Below are 10,644 nucleotides of genomic sequence, written 5' to 3'. Positions count from 1 at the left end.
ACAGCTCCAAAATTAAAAGGTCTTCATTCTCAGGATGTGGGTATTTCTGGCAAGACTGGCATTTAATCCCACCACTAGTTGCTTATGAGAAGGTGGTAGTGGGCCTTTTTCTTACAACCGTGTGGATTGCAAGGCGGCTTCAGAGGGCTGTTAATAGTCAACTGTTAACTGTCTATTAATGAGATCTTTCATTGTATTCATTGGGCATTAACTGGGGTCTTACCTGTGCTTATGTATAGAAGCAGGCTGAAACTGTGGGTGTTGGTTGGAGGTGCACAATGTGTAATGAGTGTCTCTGTAAATAAAAAGCTTGTAAGTGTGTAAAGATTAGGCTCCAGTTCTATCCTTCATCATCTGGCTATCTGAGTTCTAACTAGAGCCACATATAACCTGGACTAGGTAAGGACGGCAGGTCTCCTTCCCCGAAGGATATTAGTGAACCAATTGGGTTTTTATGACAATCCAAATTCAGGGTCATTTTTACTGATACACCCTTCTGTACCAGCTTTTTATTTCCAGATTTTGAAAACTTAATCCAACATCTCAAACTGCTGTGGCGAGATTTAAACTTACGGACAGTGTGCTGCCAGGGTTCTGAAATTCGCTGTCAGCGGGAGAGGGTCCCACTCACAGCATGCAGTCGATAAATTAGCCCTTTTAATATCATTTTAGTTGAATCAATTTTTTACAAGATTTTATTCCTTTTATTTTCTACCTTTTTGTCCAAATCTTGGCATTTTAATATAATTCTGTAAAAGCTTCAGGCTATTCTTTTATTTGTTCGTGGGAAATGGTTGATGCTTGTGAGGTTGCATTGCCTGACATATGACACTAATATTACCTGCTACTTGGCCGCCCAATCTGGATGCTGGGCACAAGCTGGCATAGGCTTTCCATGAGTATCAGATATTACACTCAAAGCACTCTTGGTGGCTCAGTGACTAAAGTGCTGTTTCCCTCCATGACCTCACTCCTCTCTATCACTGTAACCTCCTGCAGCCCTACAACCCTCCGACTTCTGAGATTCTCCAATTCTGGCCTCTTGTGAATGCCAACTTCCTTTAACCTCAGCATTGGCAGCCGTAAGCTCTTGCCCTTCCTAAGGCTCCATACCTCTCTACCTTTCTCTCCTCCTTTTAAGATGCCTACCTCATTGACAAAGCCTTTGGTCACTAGTCCCAGCATCTCCTTTAGCTCAGTGCCATTTTTTTTGTCTGATTACGCTTCCATGGGATGTTTCACTGCATCAAAGATGCTATGTAAATGAATGTTGTTTTCATGAGTCATTAGGATGGAAAAGCTCCAGGTTCTGCCTCTGGTCTGTCCTAATTTAACTGATCTCCACAAAAGTAGTAGTGGAGGGCTGGAGTTGGATGGGGTGGGGGGAGGCTGTGGAAGTGGTGCTACAATTGGCTGTGGCATGATCATTGTGTGGGGAAGTAAAAGCTCTATATTTATGGGTTTGAACTCTCACTTGGGGAGCACTGGTTTGCATTACAGTTTAGAGTCATCTGCAGATACTCCATGAGTTCCACGAGCATTTGTTATATGTGTGTGTGAGAGAGAGAAATGGTGATAAGGAATTGGCAAGGAAATTGAGTGTGGTGTAAATACTGTACTTCTGCCAGCCCTGATGAAATCTATAACTGTCCTTTCCTCCAGAAAGACCAGTCTTAAGGAACACAAGGTGAGAATGGGGATTCGAAATGAGCAACATAAAAAAAACAAGTGACTCTTTGTACAACTCACTGACCCATATGTGTTTATTTATTGTGTAATCTCAAAGTTACAGATTTTAAATAGTTGAACAATAATTATTATTTGAAGGCACAAACCAGAACACAGTGTAGAAACTGGTTAAACAAAAGGTCAGCTAAATGAAAACACAAGGGAGCCAACATTTCTTGGCGTTTCTGCAAGTCAGCTGCCAGTGGGAGGATGGTGAAACCCTGAGGAAAATGGCAGAGATCTGGTTGCACCAGATACTACCGTTTCCAGGGTTTTCCTGGTTGACTTAGAAAAGGCTAATGGTGGCCAAGGGGCAGAGCCACAGTTAGGGACTCTCTGTGCTGGGAGTTCCTGCTCCTTACGCTACATTGAGACTCAGCACGTGGAGGTCAGTACAAGGGGAGTTGGTGGCGTAGCAGTATTGGCACTTAACTAGTAACCCAGAGACCCAGGGTATTGCTCTGGGGCGATGGGTTCGAATCCCACCACAGCAGAAGGTGGAATTTGAATTCAATTAATAAATTGGGAATTAAAAACTAGTCTAATCATCTAATGATTGCCATGAAACCATTGTCGATTGTTGTAAAAAATCACTCTGTTCAAGGACCTGGTCTGGCCTACAGGTGACTCCAGACCCACAGCTATGTGGTTGACTCTTAAATGGCCTAGCAAGCCACTCAGTTGCATCAAACTGCTACAAAATCAATAAGGAATGAAACCGGATGGATCACCCGGCGTTGACCTCGGCCCCAGAAACGACAATGGCAAACCCAGCCTGTTGACCCTGAAAAGTCCTCCTAACTGACATCAGGGGGCTTGTGCCAAAGTTGGGAGAGCTGTCCCACAGACTAGTCGAGCAACAGCCTGACATAGTCATACTCACGGAATCATACCTTACAGACGATGTCCCAGACATCGACATCACCATCCGGTAGGACAGACCCAGCAGAGGTGGTGGCACAGTGGTATATTGTCGGGATAGAGTTGCCCTGGGAGTCCTCAACATTGACTCTGGACCCCATGAAGTCGCATGGCATCAGGTCAAACATGGGCAAGGAAACTTCCTGCTGATTACCACCTACCACCCTCCCTCAGCTGATGAATTAGTACTCCTCCATGTTGAACACCTCTTGGAGGAAGCACTGAGGGTGGCAAGGGCACAGACCATACTGTGGGTGAGGGACTTCCATGTCCATCACCAAGAGTGGCTCAATAGCACCACTACCTAAAGGACATAGCTGCTAGACTGGGTCTGCGACAGGTGATAAGGGAAGCAACAAGAGGGAATAACATACTTGACCTCGTCCTCACCAATCTGCCTGCCGCAGATGCTTCTGTCCATGACTGTATTGGTAGGAGTGATCACCGCACAGTCCTTGTGGAGACGAAATCCTGTCTTCACATTGAGGATACCCTCCGTCGTGTTGTGTGGCACTACCACTGTGCTAAATGGGCTAGATTTCGAACAGATTTAGCAATGCAAAACTGGGCATCCATGAGTCGTTGTGGGCCATCAGCAGCAGCAGAATTGTACAATCTGTAACCTCCTGGCCTGGCATATCCCCCACTCTACCATTACCATCAAGCTGGGGGACCAACCCTGGTTTAATGAAGAGTGCAGGAGGGCATGTCAGGAGAAGTACCAGGCATGCCTAAAAGTGAGGTGTCAACCTGGTGAAGCTATAACGCAGGACTACTTGCGCACCAAACAGCGTAAGCAGCATGTGATAGACAGCTAAGCGATCCTATAACCAAAAGGATCTAAGCTCTGGAGTCCTACCACTTTCACGTGGTGGACAATTAAACAACTAACTGGAGGAGGTGGCTCCACAAATATCCCCATCCTCAATGATGGGGGAAGTCCAGCACATCAGTGCAAAAGATAAGGCTGAAACATTTGTATCCACCTTCAGCCAGAAGTGGTGAGTGGATGATCCATCTTGGCCTCCTCCTGATGTCCCCAGCATCACAGAAGCCAGTCTTTAGCCAATTCGATTCACTCTGTATGATATCAAGAACCGACTGAAGGCACTGGATACTGCAAAGGCTATGGGCCCTGACAACATTCCAGCAAAAGTACTGAAGACCTGTGCTCCAGAACTTGCCGTGCCCCTGCCAAGCTGTTCCAGTACAGCTACAACACTGGCATCTAACTGGCAATATGGAAAATTGCCCAGGTATGTCCTGTACACAAAAAGCAGGACAAGTCCAACCCGACCAATTACTGCCCCATCAGTCTGCTCTTGATAATCAGCAAAGTGATGGAAGGTGTTGGGTTCTGCCAGGGATACTCAGTTCCTGACCTCATACAGCCTTGGTTCAAACATGGACAAAAGAGCTGAACTTAAGAGGTGAGGTGAGAGTGACTGCCCTTGACATCAAGGCAGCATTTGACTGAGTATGGCATCAAGGAGCCCTAGCAAAACTGGAGTCAATGGGAATCGGGGAAAGCTCTCTGCTGGTTGGAGTCGTACCTTTCGCAAAGGAAGATGGTTGTGGTTGTTGGAGGCCAATCATCTCAGTTCCAGGACATTACTGCAGGAGTTCCTCAGGATAGTGTCCTAGGCCCAACCATCTTCACCTTCTTCATCAAAGATCTTCCTTCAATCATAAGGTCAGAAGTTAGGATGTTTGCTGATTGCACAATGTTCAGCACCATTCGCGACTCCTCAGATACTGAAGCAGCCCGTGTCCAGATGCAGCAAGACCTGAACAATATTCAGGCTTGACTGATAAATGGCAATGCCCCAGGATACCTAGCTTCTGACCTGCTCTTGTAGCCACGGTATTTGTATGGCGACTCCAGTTCAGTTTCTGGTCAATGGTAACCCCCAGGATGTTGATAGTGGGGAATTCAGTGATGGTAATGCCATTGAATGTCAAGGGGAGATGGTTAGATTCTCTCTTGTTGGACATGGTCATTGCCTGGCACTTGTGTGGGGTGGCTGTTACTTGCCACTTATCGGCCAAGCCTGGATATTGTCCAGGTCTTGCTGCATTTCTACATGGACTGCTTCAGTATCTGAGGAGTCACGAATGGTGCTGAACATTGTGCAATCATCAGCGAACATCCCCACTTCTGACCTTATGATTGAAGGAAGATCATTGATGAAGCAGGTGAAGATGGTTTGGCCTAGGACACTACCCTGAGGAACTCCTACAGTGATGTCCTGGAACTGAGATGATTGACCTCCAACAACCACAACCATCTTCCTTTGTGCTAGATACAACTCCAACCAGCAGAGAGCTTTCCCCGATTCCCATTGACTCCAGTTTTGCTCGGGCTCCTTGATGCCATACTCGGTCAAATGCTGTGTTGATGTCAAGGGCAGCGACTCTCACCTCACCTCTTGAGTTCAGCTCTTTTGTCCATGTTTGAACCAAGGCTGCAATGAGGTCAAGAGCTGAGTGACCCTGGTGGAACCCAAACTGAGCTCACAGTCCATGGCTGGATTAATTATGGACAGGGGTAATTATCTGAATATCCGGACTAAAACTACCGAGGATAAAAAAAAACTTCGATTATTCAGCACAAAGCACTCACGGAGAATGAATGTACGTTACCAATTAACCAGCTTCCTGTCCTATTACAGACTTCAAAGGTCACAGTGTTTCAGTTGCTGCCTCAGAAGTTGACAACACAATGGTTTGCAAGGAAGAGTTGCAGCAATACGTTGACCAAACAAAGTTACTTGTGTTTGGTCTTGATAAATGAGCTCAATAGATGCTATTGATGCTGAATCCATTCAGTTGATGGCAATTAAGGTCCCTGGCTTGAAGCCTTGCCTGCTAAGCATGCTGTTGGCAAACTGATTATCCCCCTGCTTTCTAATCTGTTTTGCAGTTGTATGAATGAAGGAAAATCCAGGGTAAAATGTACTGGAGTGGAGTTTGAACATGGCTCCTTGTCATCCAAAAGTGGCAGAAAATTAGCGCATAGGATTTCCTGATGTGTGTTTGCTGCAGGTAACTCAAAAAGAGCGTAACCCTGCCATTGCATTTTTGGTATATAACAAATGTGTTTGTTGTGAGGATTCAAGCCCGAGGAGATTTATATTGCAATCCATTAGAGAAATGGATGTAATCATATAACTGGTCAGAAAATAATAAAACATTCCTTGGAAACCTAGCACACGTTTTAACACTCCAACCTTTAGGTTCAGTTGATTGTGGGCTCCAACCCCATCACATGATATTTAGGATTTTCCTCTGTTATTACACCTCCAAATCAGACAAGGTAGCTGTGGGGAAAAGCAGGCAGGGAGGCCTACTGCCGCCTCCCAAGCCACAGACTAAATTTCCCTCCTCCCAAACTAACGGGGAAGCCATGAGCTCCCCCTTCACTGCATGTAAATGGGGATGGGCATGTGTCACTTGATAACCCAACCAATTTTCCTGCTGTCTGTCGGGTAGTTGATGGGGGCGGGGGGAGGGGGGAGTTGGTCAACAGGGAGGACGTGGCAATAGGCCCTTGGGCATCTGTGGTAATTCCCTTGAGTCAGCATGTTGGAGTGAGAAGTTCCAGTAATGGACTCCTCTCCCTTTGTTAATTATTGTGCCACTAGCTCCTGTTTCTGCCTTGATGCAAACTTGAAATCCTTCCGACATGCAGATAGAAAAGAAAGACTTGCATTTATATAGCAGCTTTCACATCCTCAGGACATCCCAATGTGCTCTATTTTTGAAGTATAGTCACTGTTGTAATGTAAGAAATGCGGCAGTCAGTTTGCACACAGCAAACTCCCACAAACAGCAATGTGACGATGACCTGATAATCTGTTTTAATGATTTTGATTGAGTGATAAGTATTGACCAGGATACCGAGTAGAACTTCCCCGCTCTTCTGTGTAGTGCCACCTGATCTTTTATGCCCACCTGAGAGAGCAGGCGGGGCCTTGGAATTATGTCTCATTGAAAAGATGGTATGTCCAACAGTGCAGCATTCCCTGAGTACTACACTGGGAGTGTCAGCCTAGAGTCTGTGCTCAAGTCCCTGGAGTGGGACTTGAACCCACAGACTACTGACTCAGAGATGCAAAATAATACAGATATGATGGTAGACTTAATTCTGTGGAACTATATCCGCGTTTGAGACATTGCATTTTGTTAAGGTGCAGAGAAAATAAAGGAAATCACCTGTTCCCATGAAGACAAAAGAACATCATAAAAACATGTTGAGTTCTTTCCTTTTTCACAACTACTGGACTAAACAGGGAAACTTGTATCGACTTCCGATATCAGTGCAGCTCAAGTTTCGAATGAAAATGAAAAGTGCTGGAAATGCACAGTCAGCATTTTTAAAGCAATTTGGCAAGTTTTCACTTTGGATGCCAAACCCTTTATCTGTTTTGATGCAAGTTACACATCTGGAATGTGATAACTTGTTTCCCTTGACCGACCCATCCTGTATTTCTAGCGTTTTCTCGTTTCAGATGTGAGAGTATTTGCAGTTTTTTTCCTTTTCAGTAAACTATTTCATGGTTAGGCTTTCTCTGAAAATTCCTGTAAATTATTGGCTCACAGGCCTTATTAATTAACACCAACATCCTCATTGGTGAAGACTTATCCTCAACAAGTTTATAATTTACATAACAAAACCAGAAAATGCTGGAAATACTCAGCAGGTCAGGCAGCATCTGTGCAGAGAAAAACAGAGTTAACATTTCAGATCTGTGACCTTTCATCAGAACTGTGTATCATCAATGTATAATTTATATTGTATTTGTTTATCGATAATGATCATTGAAGAATTAAACCATGGAATATCATTTCTTTGTAATGCAATCAAGGCACTTTTCTTAAAATTATAATAGATTAAAAATAATGGTTTTGTTCTGGATGAATAGGACTGAAATAATCTGAGGTGGCCACATTCGCGGACACGATACAGGTAAAAGCCTTTTCTCAGCCTCTAGCCTTGAGAAGGCTAGCATGTTCTATAGGAAAAAAGACCATGCTTTTACATTTCACAACTTTAGGATATCCTAAAGGCAAGGAAGTACTTTTGAAATGTCGTCATTATTGCAACGTAGTAAATGTGCCCACAGCAAGCTTCCACAGCAGTAATGTGATAAAGACCAGATAATCTGTTTTAATGATGAATAGCGGCCAGGTAGAACTTCCCTGCTCTTCAAGATAGCACCAGAGGATCTTTTGCATTCACTTGAGAATACAGACAGGGCCTCAGTTTGATATCTCAAATGAAAAATAATACATTTGACAGTGTAGCATTCTGTCAGTACTGCACTGGACTCAATTTTCATGCTTAAGTCTCTGGAACGGGATTTGAACCCCCACCATTCTAACTCAAAGGCAGGCATGCTACAAACTAAGTCATGGTTGTATTGTAACTGCGGAGCTGTTACTGTCATGCTTCAAAACCATATTCGCAGTGGCATATGAACCTTTCTGGCTTGTACTGTCAAAGATGCCTTCTTTCAGATAAGACATTAAACTGAAGCCTCGTCTGCTCCACCAGCTGGATGCAAAGCTCCGACAGCACTATTTAAGAAGAGCAAACCAGTTGTCCTCGTCAACATTTATCCCTTAACCAACATCACTAAAGAGAAACAGATTATCTCATCATTTATCTCATTGTTTTTTGTGGGAACTTGACTTGTGCAAATTGGCTGATGTGTTGCCTACATTAAAGCAGTGACTACACTTCAAAAGTAGATAATTGACTATAAAGTCATTTTTTATTCATTCGTGGGATGTGGGCATTGCTGGCTAGGCCAGCATTTATTGCCCATCCCTAATTGCCCTTCAGAAGGTGGTGGTGAGCTGCCTTCTTGAACCGCTGCAGTCCTTGGGGTGTAGGTACACCCACAGTGCTGTTGGGAAGGGAGTTCCAGGATTTTGACCCAGCGACAGTGAAGGAATGGCAATATAGTTCCAAGTCAGGATGGTGTGTGGCTTGGAGGGGAACTTTCAGGTGGTGGTCCCATGCATCTGCTGCCCTTGTCCTTCTAGGTGGTAGAGGTCATGTGTTTGGAAGGTGCTGTTGAAGGAGTCTTGGTGCGTTGCTGCAGTGCATCTTGTAGATGGTACACACTGCTGCCACTGTGCATTGGTGGTGGAGGGAGTGAATGTTGAAGATGGTGAATGGGGTGCCAATCAAGCGGGTTGCTTTGTCTGGATTGGTGTCGTGCCTTGAGTATAGTTGGAGCTGCACCCATCCAGCACGTGGATACAGCAGGATATAGATCAGTTGGAGACTTGGGCGGAAAAATGGCAGATGGAGTTTAATCCGGACAAATGTGAGGTAATGCATTTTGGAAGGTCTAATACAGGTGGGAAGTATACAGTAAATGGCAGAACCCTTAGGAGTATTGACAGGCAGGGAGATCTGGGCGTACAGGTCCACCGATCACTGAAAGTGGCAACGCAGGTCGATAAGGTAGTCAAGAAGGCATACGGCATGCTTGCCTTCATCAGTCGGGGCATAAAGTATAAAAATTGGCAAGTCATGCTGCAGCTGTACAGAACCTTAGTTAGGCCACACTTGGAATATTGTGTACAATTCTGGTCACCACACTACCAGAAGGATGTGGAGGCTTTGGAGAGGGTACAGAAGAGGTTTACCAGGATGTTGCCTGGTCTGGAGGGAATTAGCTATGAGGAGAGGTTGGATAAACTCGGATTGTTTTCACTGGAACGATGGAGGTGGAGGGGCGACCTGATAGAGGTTTACAAAGTTATGAGTGGCATGGACAGAGTGGATATTCAGAAGCTTTTTCCCAGGGTGGAAGAGTCAGTTACGAGGGGACATAGGTTTAAGGTGCGAGGAGCAACGTTTAGAGGGGATGTGCGAGGCAAGTTCTTTACACAGAGGGTGGTGAGTGCCTGGAACTTGCTGCCGGGGGGAGGTGGTGGAAGCAGGTACGATAGCGACGTTTAAGAGACATCTTGACAAATACATGAATAGGAAGGGAATAGAGAGATACGGTCCCCAGAAGTGCAGAAGGTTTTAGTTTAGACAGGCATCAAGATCGGAACAAGCTTGGAGGGCCAAATGTTCCTGTGCTGTACTGTTCTTTAATAAAAGCAAAATACTGCGGATGCTGGAAATCTGAAATAAAAACAAGAAATGCTGGAACCACTCAGCAGGTCTGGCAGCATCTGTGGAAAGAGAAGCAGAGTTAACGTTTCGGGTCAGTGACCCTTCTGCGGAACTAGCAAATATTGGAAATGTCAAAGGTTATAAGCAAGTGAGCCGGGGGTGGGGCAAGAGATAACAAAGGAGAAGGTGTGGATTGGACAAGGCCACATAGCTGATCAAGAGGTCATGGAGCAAAGGCGAACAATACGTTAATGGTGTGTTGAAAGACAAAGCATGAGTATAGATAGGGTGTTAACGAACTGAGGATTGAATAGCAGCAAGTAAAACATGAAAAAACAGTGGGTAAGCAAACTGAACAGCCTACAATGAAATGAAATTAACAAAAGAAAAACATTTGTAAAAAATGTAAAAAAGAAAAAAGAAAAAAGAACTAAATAAAAGTAAAATGGGGGGCCCGTCATGCTCTAAAATTATTGAACTCAATGTTCAGTCCGGCAGGCTGTAGTGTGTCTAATCGGAAAATGAGATGCTGTTCCTCGAGCTTGCGTTGAAGTTCTCTGGAACACTGCAGCAATCCCAGGATAGAGATGTGAGCATGAGAGCAGGGGGGAGTGTTGAAATGGCAAGCAACCGGAAGCTCAGGGTCCTGCTTACGGACTGAGCGGAGGTGTTCCGCAAAGCGGTCACCCAGTCTGCGTTTGGTCTCCCCAGTGTAGAGGAGACCGCATTGTGAGCAGCGAATACAGTATACTACATTGAAAGAAGTACAAGTAAATCGCTGCTTCACCTGAAAGGAATGTTTGGGGCCTGGGATAGTGAGGAGAGAGGAGGTAAATGGGCGATTGCAGGGGAAG

Source organism: Heterodontus francisci, chromosome 25, assembly GCF_036365525.1.
Source record: "Heterodontus francisci isolate sHetFra1 chromosome 25, sHetFra1.hap1, whole genome shotgun sequence".
NCBI classification, from domain to species: domain Eukaryota; kingdom Metazoa; phylum Chordata; class Chondrichthyes; order Heterodontiformes; family Heterodontidae; genus Heterodontus; species Heterodontus francisci.
Note: the sequence above shows the minus strand (reverse complement) of the source record.